This window comes from Ceratotherium simum, chromosome 27 (assembly GCF_057802395.1).
Source record: "Ceratotherium simum simum isolate JZ-2026a chromosome 27, ASM5780239v1, whole genome shotgun sequence".
Lineage (NCBI taxonomy): Eukaryota > Metazoa > Chordata > Mammalia > Perissodactyla > Rhinocerotidae > Ceratotherium > Ceratotherium simum.
Genome location: NC_141926.1, coordinates 13,305,681 through 13,318,698, shown reverse-complemented (window position 1 = coordinate 13,318,698; position 13,018 = coordinate 13,305,681).

Below are 13,018 nucleotides of genomic sequence, written 5' to 3'. Positions count from 1 at the left end.
ATTCATCTCAATGTATTTTCTAATTTCCCTTGTGCTTTCCTCTTTCAACTATTGGTTATTTAAGGATTATTGTTTAATTTCCACATATTTGTGAATTTCCCAAACTTATTTCTGTTGTTGATTTCTAATTGAATTCCACTGTAGTCAGAGAACATATTTTGTATGATTTTAATCCTTTTAAATCTACGAGACTTGTTTTATAGCTTACGTATGGTTTATTATGGAGAATGTTCCATGTGCACTTGACAAAATGTGTATTCTGCTGTTGTTGGGTACAGTGTTCTATAGATGCCTATTAAGTCTAATTGGTTTATAGTGTTTTTCAAGTTTTCTATATCCATGTTGGGTTTTACCTAGTTATTCTCTCCATAATTGAAAGAGAAGCATTGAAGTACCAAACTATTATTGTCAAATTTTGAATATTACTGTCTATTCCTCCCTTCAGTTCTGTCACATTTTGCTTCATGTATTTTGGGGCTCTATTGTTAGTTGCATATATGTTTATAATTGTTATATCTTCCTGCTCAATTGACCCTTTTATCACTATAAAATTTCCCTCTTTATCTCTAGTGATACTTTTTGTCTTAAAGTCTATTTTGTCTGATATTAGTAATAGCCCTGCAGCCCTCCTATGGCTGCAGCTTGCATGGTATAACTTTTTCTGTCTTCTACTTCCAAACTATTTGTATCTTTGAATATAAAAGTGTATATCCTATAGATAGAATATAGTTAGATCACGGTTTGTTTTTTTATACAGTCTATCAATTTCTGCCTTTTGATTAAATCATTTAATCCATTTCCATTTAATCTTATTATTGACATTGTTGGATTTATATCTGCCAATTTGCTTTCTATTTTCTAGACTACTTTGTTTTTCTGTTCCTCCTTTACCACTTCATTTTGTCCTAAGTGGGTATTTTCTAGTGTGCAATTTCTGTTTCTTTAATGAATTTAACTATCCCTTTGAGGGTTTTTATTTGTTTTTTGTTTGTTTAGTGGTTTCTCCATAGCTTACATCTCAATTTATCAGAATCCACTTCAGATTTATACTAACTTAATTTCAGTAAGTTGTGGAAACTTTATACCTGTATAACTCCATTTCCTACTCCCTTTTCTGTGCTATTATTGTTAAACATATTATGTCGATACATGTTACAAACCCAACTGTACATTGTTATAATCACTGATTTATATACTACATTTAAAGGACTTAAATCTTTTTTCTTTTCGTTTTTTTGTGAGGAAGATCAGCCCTGAGCTAACATCCATGCCAATCCTCCTCTTTTTGCTGAGGAAGACCGACCCTGGGCTAACATCTGTGCCCATCTTCCTCCACCTTATATGGGATGCCGCCACAGCATGGCTTGACAAGCGGTGCGTCAGCGCACACCTGGGATCTGAACACAGGCTGCCAGCAGTGGAGCACACACACTTCACCGCTACGCCACGGGGCCAGCCCCAAGACTTAAGTCTTTTAAAGAAGCTAACAGAAGAAAGGAGAGCACAAATATATTTATCAAGTTTTTTTATATTAACCTTCTTAATTACCATTTTTTAGTCTCTTTATTTCTTCCCACGGATTCAAGTTAACCATCTGATGTCTTTTCCTTACTCCAATATAGCTTCATTCCCACCCCACTCCTCTGTGTTTCTATCATCAAAATATTACATTTATGTATGTTATATGCCCAGCAATACAATTTTATAGATATTGTTTTATGCAATTGCTTTTAAAATTAGTTAAGAGAATAAAGACAAAGACACATGTAAATATACTATCTTTTCTATCTTTTATCATCACCTGTATAATCACTTTTACTCCAATTTTTTGTTGTGGTGATAGTAGTGGTGGTGTACATGTGTGTGTGTTTGTGTGTATGTGTGTGTGTGTTTAAACTATTTGGTGTCACTTCCTTTCAGCCCCAGTAAACTTTCTTCAATATTTCTTGTAAAACATTTCTGCTAACAATGGATTATCTCAGTTTTTGTCTATGTGAGAGTGTCTTTATCCCACCTTTAGTTTTGAAAGATACATTCCACATCCTCCTCTGAAAGCTCCTGAGAGGTGCACCCAGCACGTGTGCACGGCCTTCTGGAACCCCAGGGATGAGTGTGTTCCCAGGGGGGCTCTTCTTAGCTGTCTCATTCCCTGATTCTGTTAGATTTATGGCTGATCTGCCCTCTCACTTGTTGCTACTGGTGTGAGCTACCAGCCCATGATTGCTTCATGTTCGATCTCCATTGTTTCAACAATGCCCTAAAGCATGAACTTCTCTAGGCTCTCTTCCAAACACAGTCATGCGTTACTCTAACAACAGGGGTACATTCTGAGAAATGCGTCGCTAGGCAATTTCGTCATTGTGCAAACATCACAGAGCGCACTGAAGGGGAACAAAATTTGCCACCCCAAAATGTGTCTCTTTAATATGAAGATTATTTTAGGCTGGTTACTTTTAAGAAACAAAAAACTCAGAAAGTTTTTCTTGTTACATCCCCTTTGACTGCCTAAAGAAAATTTAAAAAATCTTGTCTCAGGAAGTGAGCTATCACCCTAGCATAACGTGAACTATGTGGTGGACAGGGAAGAACCTAGAAAAGCCTGTTTGTTGGGCTCCTCTGTGTACTTCTGTTTCTGTGTGACCAAACAGAGACTTGTTTTCTAAACATTTGCTCCTTTTCACCTACCTATGAATTGCCTTCCTTCCTGTTGAAGTCCCTGATTCTCCCCACCCCTAACATCTTCTTTTGCTTTAGCTGAGGACGGTATTTAAGGTGAGGGCTTAGGCTGTTTTGGCAAGTTACTTGGGTTTCCCTCATGTATGTATGTTATTAAATTTTTGTTTGTTTTTCTCCTGTTGATCTGTCTCTCATGTCAATTTAATTCTTAGACCAGCCAGAAGAACCTAGGAGGGTAGAGGAAAATTTCTTCCTCCCCTACTTACACAAACCTAGATGGCATAGCCTACTACACACCTACGCTATATGATAGTAATCTTATGGGACCACTGTCATATATGTGGTCTGTCATTGACCAAAACACAGTTACGTGGCACATAACTGCAAAGTCAGTCTCCTCAGGCAGAGCTGTGGAGCTCTCCATCCTGCAGACGTGCCTCTCTTTCTGGGCAGACCCTCTCTGCCACGGTGGCCACTTATCCAGGAGTGACACCTGTTCTATGAGAAGGTGCTGAAGGAGGGATGGTAGCCCCTGGCTTTCTCAGCTTGCCCTCCTGGTGTGGAACCTCTGCCCAACAAGCAAGCTAGAGTGAGAGCAATTGAGGCCCCAGTATTCTCCACCTGCCATGCCTATGGCAGAGCCCTCATCCTAAAAATGGGAGCCCCAGTCCTCTCAGCTTGTCTGCCCAAAATAGCGCTTCTGCAGTGTGGGGCTGGTAGATAACAGATGCTGGCAGCCTGCCCTTCCCGGGCCAAAACTGTAGCCTTAAACTAGGACCTGAGGGGAGAAGGAACCCTGTCTTCTTGGCCTCAACTGTCCTGAGTAGAGCTTCTGTCATATGCAGCTGGATGGCTCGAGTGCCACAGATTCTTGCCGTTCTTACCAACATTTAGTAGTTTTCTTGAAAAAGTGTTTTTCCATTGGCTGTATGCCCTTAAGATAATTTCCAGAGACTTTAAATTATCCCAAAGATTTTTTCCAACAGTTTTCATCAATTGTATGGATGCTTCCCTGAGAAGAGCATTCGTGGAGCTCCTGGCAAAGCCCCCTGAATACAGGATCTATGCTACACTCATTTCTGGAACCCCAACAGTGTCTGCATTGAGCCACACATAGAGGGAACTTGATAAATATTTGTGGATTGAACTGCTTCACAGTTAATTATTCATTCACCCATTCACCCATTATGCCCATGGGGCAGGAGCAGACCCACAGACAAGTCTTCTACCCATCATTTTGTTTCCTTGCTCAACATTTGGGCATCAAGGGGCTGAATCCTTGGAGGATACCAACCCTGCTATGATGAACTCAAGACTTAATGGCTCTACACCAGCTCCCTCCCAGCCAAATTCAAGACTCAAGTAGAATTCAGTGTCCCACACAGTCCTATCAGCTTAATGGTTGCTACCAAGAGGAAAGAAGGAAAAAACATAAAGTTTTCCTAATCCTGCTTGCAAAGAACTTTAGAAGTCACCAAGCCCATCAAATTTTTTCTCAGCCCGTTACATGTGACATTTATAAGTATTTATGAAGACGAACTTTCTCCTTCTCTCTCTCTCTCTCTCGCTCCCTCTGCTCACCCTACAGCACTAAATCCCAGAAGCATATGTCTGTAGCAGTTACTCACTACGTTTCTCATATAGAGGGTCCTGAGGAGCCCAGCGAGGAGAGAGACAGAAAAGGCCAAGAATACTAATGCCTTACTATGGGAAGGCCGTTGTCCATGGATGACCTGGAACCATTTTCAGACCGTCTAATGGAAATCATACACGGACCCACCATCTGGCTGTAATGGCTAACGAAAATATTAAGTTACTTTGCTTTGGGCTGGAATGATCTCAACTCAATTATCTCATATTGGTAAGAAGGGCGATCAGGGAGTTACAGAGGTCTTTAGTTAATAAAAAAATGTGAAAATAAATAGATTATTTCTAACATTGTTTAACAAACTAAGACTTTCAAAACATGGGATCTGTGAGGGGAAAACCCTAAAAGAGATTCTTGGTGGTGAAGAAGCTGTGCACCCCTGTTGGTGTGGATAAACCCTACCCCTGGACCCCACTCTACATCCCCCACCTGACTTCCTTTACCCTTTAGGCTCCGGGATCGGAGATGTTGACTCAACTGACAAAAGATTAGTCATGACCAGCTTTGGATCAGGAAGCACTGCATCATTCCTGGATTCTGTGACGACCTCCCAGCTCCACAAAAGGGACTGACTCCCCTTCTCTCCAGATCGGGAGCAGGCGTGGCATCTTGCTCTTTCCTTCTTCCTTTGTCTGGGGCTGTGTCCGTCCATCCTTCTGTCAGTTCATGCATCGTTCATTCATTCTGCACATCTCCACTGAGCTCCAGTGAGCTCCACTCTGTGCTGGGCACGGTGCTGGGCCTTGGAAACACGGTGGGGAACAAAATGTGGTCCCTGCCTTCAGGGAGTTCACATTCCGGTGGGGGCGACAGGCTTTAAACACGTAGATGCAGTAAAAACTACAACTACAAGTTGTGGTAAGGACTGAAGAGAAGGCACAGGGCACGCTAAGAGAATTAGGGAGAGGCTCTAACTGACACTATTGGTCCCAGGAAAGCATCTTGGGGAGGTCATTCAAGCTGGTCTCTGTTCCCACCCCACCCGTCCACTGGGCACTGGTTATGGGGACCAGCCCACCCCCGTGATAGCGAGGAAAGCCATCGCTCTCTGCTCTGAACCTCAACTCCTCTGCAGGAGGGAAGGCACCGGTTCACTAGGAGGGCAGAGTCAGAGCCATGGGGTTCTGGTCTCAGAAGCTGGGTTTCCTCATAAAGAAGCCAAGGGTCATGTGGCAGAGGGTCCACAGTCCCTCTGAGGGTGCCTCTGGGGGCCACAACACCCTCCTACGTGCCCAGCACGGAGTTAATTAATCACTCCAGACGAAGGGTGGTGAGAGCATCTGTGTGGAAGGAGGCAGGGTGGGGGCTGGCACCACAGTAGGATAAGAGAGGGTGCTTCACCTGCAGTTGAGGGAAGGTTGGCCCTGGGGAGGGAAGGTCGGATGAGTCTCTGCCAGCAGCCGAGCAGTGGAGCGGCCCAGGCTCCTTTCACGTTGGGACCTCAGGATGTCATCTGGGGAGCTGTTCCCCTGCCTCGCAGCACCTGGCTCATCTGTTTCACTAGGTTGACTTCAGGAAGGGCTGGGAGTGGGTCATCTGTCCCTGGCGCATGCTCAGCTCTGGAGAGTTCAGGGGCAGCCTGGGACTTCTTGCCCCAGCCCTGAGTCAGGATCCTGTGCAGACTAGAGCCGGGAGTGGCTGAGACCTCAAACCCTGTGCCCTCCTTCCAGAGGAGAGCTGGCCCAGGGTCCAGGGAGGCTCCGAGCAGCCAGCACCTGTCCCAGGCCTCCTCTCAGCTCATCTCGGGGCCCCTCTCTGTAAGCTGCTCCTGCAGAGACACACCCCAAAGGCAAAGGCAGTGGCCCTCTGGTCCCCACAGGCTGGGGAGGTCACAGCAGAGCGCAGAGGGGAGACTGTGGAAGGCTGTCATGGACCAGGCTGGCCAGCAGTGGGCAGTGAGGCGGAGGCCCGCCTGGGGACAGAGAGAGGCAGGGGTCCTGGTGGGCCCCCCAACACTCCTGCTCACAGCCTTTCAGAAGCAGCTCCTTGGTTTGGCCATCCCCATCCTCTGTGCTCATCATCCACTCTCACCGCAGCTTCTCGCCAGCCCTGTGGGCAGACGCCCAAGGCTGCCTACACTGGGTCAGCTTGCCTGCAGCCCCCGGAGAGTGGAAGAGAGGCAGGGGAAGGAGATAAAGTGCAAGCTTTAGGACCAGCTTACGGGAGGATCTGGGGTTTCTGGAGGTGTGAAGATGAGCCATCTTCATCTGCTTGGCTTCCTGCCCCCTGACTCCCAGGCCAAGGACCCCTAGCACCCAGGGACCAGTCCTGGCCCTCAGCCGAGGCCATCTGCAGCCCCTGCCCAGGGCTCTCCAATGCTGGTTCAAGACGTCCAAAAGGATAGATTCCAAAACCGCACTCAAGAGTCACCGAGTCCGAATCTCGGGGCACGGGGCCCAGGGATGTGCATTTCTAGCACAAGCTCCCCTGGGGTTCTGACGGGCAGACGGATGAGAGACCAGGCCTGGCGCCTGCCTGGACTTCCCGGGCCCCATCATCTACCTGCTGCTCTCTCACAGCCCAGCTCCCGCATCTGGGCTTTGCTGCCCTGTACAGAATTCCTTCCCCTTGCCGTGACCATCTGCTCTCCACCCTCCTCCAGCCTTCTCTGCCCTGTCCTGCGCCATTAGCATCGTCAATCACCTCCCCTGCCCTTCGACTTTCCACTGGGCTCAGCCAATAGGGAGTCCCAGCAGGAGATGAGAGCGAGGTCAGGTGTTTATTCTCCCAGCATCTTTCCTGCTAGGTCACCCTGGCTGGCCACGTCCCCCATCTGAAGGCCCCTGCCCCTCTCTGGACGGCCTGCATCCGAGCCTCACTTTCCCCCCGGGTTCCATCAGTCACACTCATCAGTCAGGCCTGGTACCAGCTGCTCGTTGGTAAAGCCCAGGCAACACACTATGTCTTATGGTCCCCTCCCTGCTGCCCACTCCTTTGTAAACAAACCCTCCTTGAAGTATCCCAAAGTGAATATGCCACCTGCTTCCTGTTGGAACCCCACTGTCGCAGTTCCCTGGGACTTGTCGCTGCCCATTGCCCACTTCCAGCTACTGAGATCCTGCTGTGTTCCTCCTTCAAGGCCAGGACTGGGGTGACCCTGAGAGTGAGCGGGCACGCCCTTAAATTCTGCACCCTAGGCACCTCCCTGGCCTTACTCTAGTCTCAGCCTTGTTTTCCTTCCCTAGCCCACCTGTCGGGTCCTTTGCCAGCATCTCTTCCCCCTGGTTCTTGCTGACTGACAGGCTCACCTGGGTGACGTCTGGATGTCCCCAGCTCGTGTTTTGTGGCCCCACCCTGAGCATCTGTGGCTGGGCAGTCATGCCACCAGCCTTTGAAAATGTTGAACTTCTTATCCTGGGGTTTGTGAACTCTTAGGAGACCACTGATGCTCTTCCAGAGGGCCACAAATCCCCTGAAACTTCCAGCAAAAGTTTGTGTATATGAGACTGCGTGCATCTTTGTGGCTTTCTCATGGGCTTGTGATGCGGACCAAAGGAGATAATACACAGGACATCAGCTTTGACAACTGCTAAGTGCTCGACACACACGAGGTGTTGTTATCATCATAGCAACGTCGGAAAAAGTTAATGTACGTCTCCCCGTGTCAACAGTGTTTACGGAACTCCAGCTGGAGCTGGCCACGCGATGGACCCAGCATGTGAATGGGCAGCAGACCCCGGCTTTTGAACTCTAGAATAAGAGACTGAACTCTAATTTCTGGAAGGTGACACAGAACAGGCCATTCACAGAGGTGTGGGGTCTGCTTAGAGAACGGTGCAGTTTCTGGAAATAAAGAGAGTACATGGATGGAGGCAGCAAGGAGAGACTCAAGGGTTGCTGGCGTGACTGTAGAGCAGATTTGCTGTTGGCCAGAAAGTGAGGATAAAACCAAAGCAGCAAACGCTTTCCGTTGGGCCCATTTGCTCCTTGGTCGCGATTGGCGTCAGGCAGCCCTTGGGACTGCTCTTCTCCGCTGATCCACAGGCCCCTAGAGGTGGCACAGGGGAAGGAGTGGTTTGGAGAATCTCCGAGGTGACTGTCCAGGGGATAGTAGCCTGGACTTAGACACAGAAGAAAGACTGGGGGAGAGGAGGCAGAGGACACACTATGGGTCCAGCTGGCCTCAGTTGGCGTTTCTCTGCCCCAGGCTCAGCACTGGGGAGGGTTCCGCAAAGGCGTTGGATGTTGTTGCAGACAGGGGGCCCTGTGGGGGCTGGTCGTGCTGAGCCCTGGCCTCGCCTCCTGACATCTCTTTCTCTCTCTCTGTCCGATGAGTGCACACACACATACACACATGCACACACTCCTCTTTGCATTTTTACCATGACAGTTCTCTCCAGTACAACAGCTGCTCATTAAGGGCTCCTTTGGGGCAGGATCCAGCCGGCACCAGGAGTATTAACATGAAGAAGGTGAAGGCCCTGCCTTCCCGAAGCTCACAGCTAGTGCGTGGCCCGTGTTCGTCCACACCTGCCTGTGCCTCATTCTGGGGCTGCTCTAAGCCTTTGTTGCCACACCTCAGCCCTGGCCTCCACTCTCTGCTTTATCAGTCCTGCAGGGGACAGGTGGTTGCCAGTCGGTTTAGAATTGGAGTGGGAAACAAGTTGTTATTTCTTGGGCCCTCAAAATCCCTGCGCTTGGTGTTGCACACAATTCTTTTTTTTAATTTTATTTTATTGAGGTCATATTGGCTTATAACATTGGGTAAATTCCAGGTGTATATTATTATCCTTCAGTTTCTGTGTAGACTGCATCATGCTCACGACCAATAGTCTAGTTTTTATCCATCACGATACATATGTGCCCCTTTACTCCTTTCACCCTCCCCTGACCCCTTTCTCCTCTGGTAACCACTAATCCGTTCTCCTTATCTATGTGTTTATTTGTTTGTTTGTTTATCTTCCACATATGAGTGAAATCATATGGTGTTTGTCTTTCTCTGTCTGACTTATTTTGCTTAGCATAGTACCCTCAAGGTCCATCCATGTTGTTGCACATGGCACGATTTTGTCTTTTTTATGGCTGAATAGTATTCCATTGTATATATACACAATAGAATACAATGGTATATGTATACCACGTCTTCTTTCTCCATTCATCCATTAGTGAGCACTTGGGTTGCTCCCACATCTTGGCTATAGTGAATAATGCTGTGATGAACACAGGGGTGCATAAATCTCTTTGAATTGTTGATTTCATGTTCCTTGGATAAATACCCACTAGTGGGATAGCTGGATCATATGGTATTTCCATTTTTAATTTTTTGAGGAATCTCCATACTGTTTTCCATAGTGGCTGCACCAGTCTGCATCCCTACCAGCAGTGTATGAGGTTCCCTTTTCTCTACATCCTCTCCAACACTTGTTATTTCTTGTCTTGTTGGTCAACTCAACTGCATAGTGCATCTACCTCCACAATTCTTGATGTGGATGTACTATGAAGTCAAATCGACAGGGAAATTGGGTTGAGCGGGATTTTGTGAGCACTTCTCATATCCGTAGTAACCTCATCTAGGGTGACCCACCATCCTGGTTTGCTGGTGATCGAGGGGTTTTCTGCAATGCAGGACTCTCAGTGCTAAAACCGGGGTGTTGTCCTGGGCAATTGGGAGGGGTGGTCGCCCCCATTCTCACCTCCATTCTGACTCTGCAGTATTGAACACCAAGGCCTGCCGGGATAGAAATCTCGCGTCGCAATAAACAGCCACGGGACTCTAAATCTCATTTTCCTTAAATCCGTGTCTCTAAGAAATATTATAGCATTTGCTCCTTTTCATTTTATAAGACATGTTGAAAAACAGCCATTCATTTCTAAATCCCTCTTTTCAGTCACTTTTAATATTCTTTTAAAAAGAAAGAAAGAAAGAGAAAAGGCGATTGGGACTAAAACTTCACATACTTGGACTAAACCCAAAGGTGAATATTTATTTCAGCAAAATTCATTCAGGGTCTTGAAAGTCAAGTGTGTGAATATAAAATACACCTTTTCAGTCTCAAATAATGCTCTTTTCTGCACTTGGATGGCTGAACTACAAAATGTCAGGTTGACATATTCAGTGCCCCCAGGAATGTGACCCTGGAAAAGAAGAAAGGAGAACATGGTGGTTATAGAGCAGACTGGGCTCCTCGGGACGTGCCGAGGCTGCCCCAGGCTGGTCGCCCGAACTTGGGGTCCAGGAGAATCCAGTCCATCCGCCTCGTCCGGGTGAGGCTCCATCTTACCCCGCTGTGACCCTTCCCGCTCCCTGGGGGCTGTTCACATTCTCCTTCACAAGCACAGCTGTGATCTGTTTCAGCTTTAGCTCCTCACGTTGATCCAGCACGGGGGTGCACCCGGATCCCACACAAGGTGCCATCTTGGGGGCGGGGTGCAGAGGATCCATCAGCACCTTCAAATTCCAGCCCTATCAATGCTGAGACAGAGCTCCATGTTCTCCCTCTCACAAAGGTTATCTACACTGGAACTGCAGAAACAGGGCTTCCATCCTTCCGTTTGCTCGTGTGTTCCTTCCAGCAGACTCATTAGCTGTTTCAAGGACAAACACCGCCCGTGTCTGTGTGTGTGCATGTGCGTATGTGTGCATATGCATATGTGTATGTGTGCCTGTGCATGCACCTGTGTGTATGTGTGCATGTATGTGTGTATCTACCTGTGTGTGTGCATGCACCTGTGTGTGCATGTGTGTGTGTGAGCGTGTGCATGCACCTGTGTCTGCATGTGTGCATGTATGTATCTACCTGTGTATGCATGCACCTGTGTGTGCACGTGTGCGTTGTGCATGTGCATGCACTTGTGTGTGCATGTGTGTATTGTGCATGTGCATGCACCTGTGTGCGCATGTGTGCACGTGCGTGCAGGGGCAGGTGTCTGTGGGTGCGCGCTATCTCCCTCAGTCCTTAAAACCACATTTGGAAGTGGCCCAGGTGGGAGGTGCTGTTTCCACGTCGCAGGCTGGCGTAGTAAGTTTGAATAGAGGCCGGCCAGCGCGGGGGTCAGTAGGGTAGGTACTGGCTTCAGTTGACCTGAGATCAAATCCCATCTCTGCCACGGTAGCTGTGTGACCTTGGGTGTCTTGCTTGGCCCCTCTGTGCCTCTGCTTCCTCCTCTGGAAAATGGAAATCCCAGTAGTGCTACCGCAGAGGGCTGTTGTAAGAAGTAAGCAAGGTCAGAAGTGAAAGTGCTCGCACAGGGCCTGGATGTGGGGGCGCCCGGTAAACGGAGCCGGTCGCCGTTGCTACCTGACGATTCGCCAGGTTGTTCCAGCCCCGACAGACGTGCTCCCTGCCGCCTGCATGCTCTCTTTCTGCTTGTTGAAAAAGCCTGGCTTTGGTTGAGACAGTGGGAAGTTTTCCTTTCTCTGCTCTCTCTGTTCTCCAGGAGGTAGTTGACTCACATAGAAGCCATGGGAAGTTTGTCTTTACTGAAGGAAAACAGGAAGGGAGCTTGAGGATGGAAGGGAACCACGTCTGCACACCTGGCCAGGCCCTGGGCTCACCAGCCCTCCCTACCTGGTGGGCGTTTCCCCGGAGAGGACCCGGCTCCTCTCACCTCGTGCTCTGGGAATCATTCTCAGAATTCCCCCCCGCCCCCCGTCAGTGCCAGAGCCTGCCCATCATCCCCAAGACCATCGCCTCCCCCCCGCCCAGCCCCCTGGAGTCCTGTGGGGGTGCAAGGAGGAGAGACCCTGCAGGGAGAAGGTCACAGGATGTCATGTCTTTTTAAAATGCTGTGTTATAAGGCTCATCTAGGAAAAAGGTGAAAGTAACATATTTGTGTAAAAAAAAATCTAGGGGCCGGCCCCGTGGCTTAGCGGTTAAGTGCGCGTGCTCTGCTACTGGCGGCCCGGGTTCAGATCCCGGGCGCGCACCGACGCACTGCTTGTCCTACCATGCTGAGGTGGCGTCCCACACACAGCAACTAGAAGGATGTGCAACTATGACATACAACTATCTACTGGGGCTTTGGGGAGAAAGGGGGGAAAAAGGAGGAGGATTGGCAATAGATGTTAGCTCAGGGCCAGTTTTCCTCAGCAAAAAGAGGAGGATTGGCATGGATGTTAGCTCAAGGCTGATCTTCCTCACACACAAAAAAATCTAATAGGATGTGCTGGGCTGTGTAATTCCTACACATAAAAAATATAAACATTGACATGGCAGTGTTATTCACAATAGTTATTCCACAAAAGGTGGAAGCAACCCAAGTGTCCATCAGCAGATGAAAGGATAAACAAAATGTGGTATATTCATACAATGGAATATTATTCAGTCTTAAAAAAGGAGAGGCCAGCCCGGTGGCATAGTGGTTAAGTTCACGCACTCCACTTCAGTGGCCCCGGGGTTTGCAGGTTCAGATCCCGGGCGCAGACCTATGCACCACTCATCAAGCCATGCTGTGGCAGCGTCCCACATGTAAAGTAGAGGAAGATGGGCACGGATGTTAGCCCAGGGCCAGTCTTCCTCAGCAAGAAAGAGGAGGATTGGCAACAGATGTTACCTCAGGGCTATGGGCACGGATGTTAGCCCAGGGCCAGTCTTCCTCAGCAAGAAAGAGGAGGATTGGCAACAGATGTTACCTCAGGGCTAATCTTCCTCACCAAAAAACAAAAAGAAAGAAATTCTGATACATGCAACAATATGGATGAACCTTGAGGACATTATGCTAAATGAAATAAACCAGTCACAAAAAGACAAACAC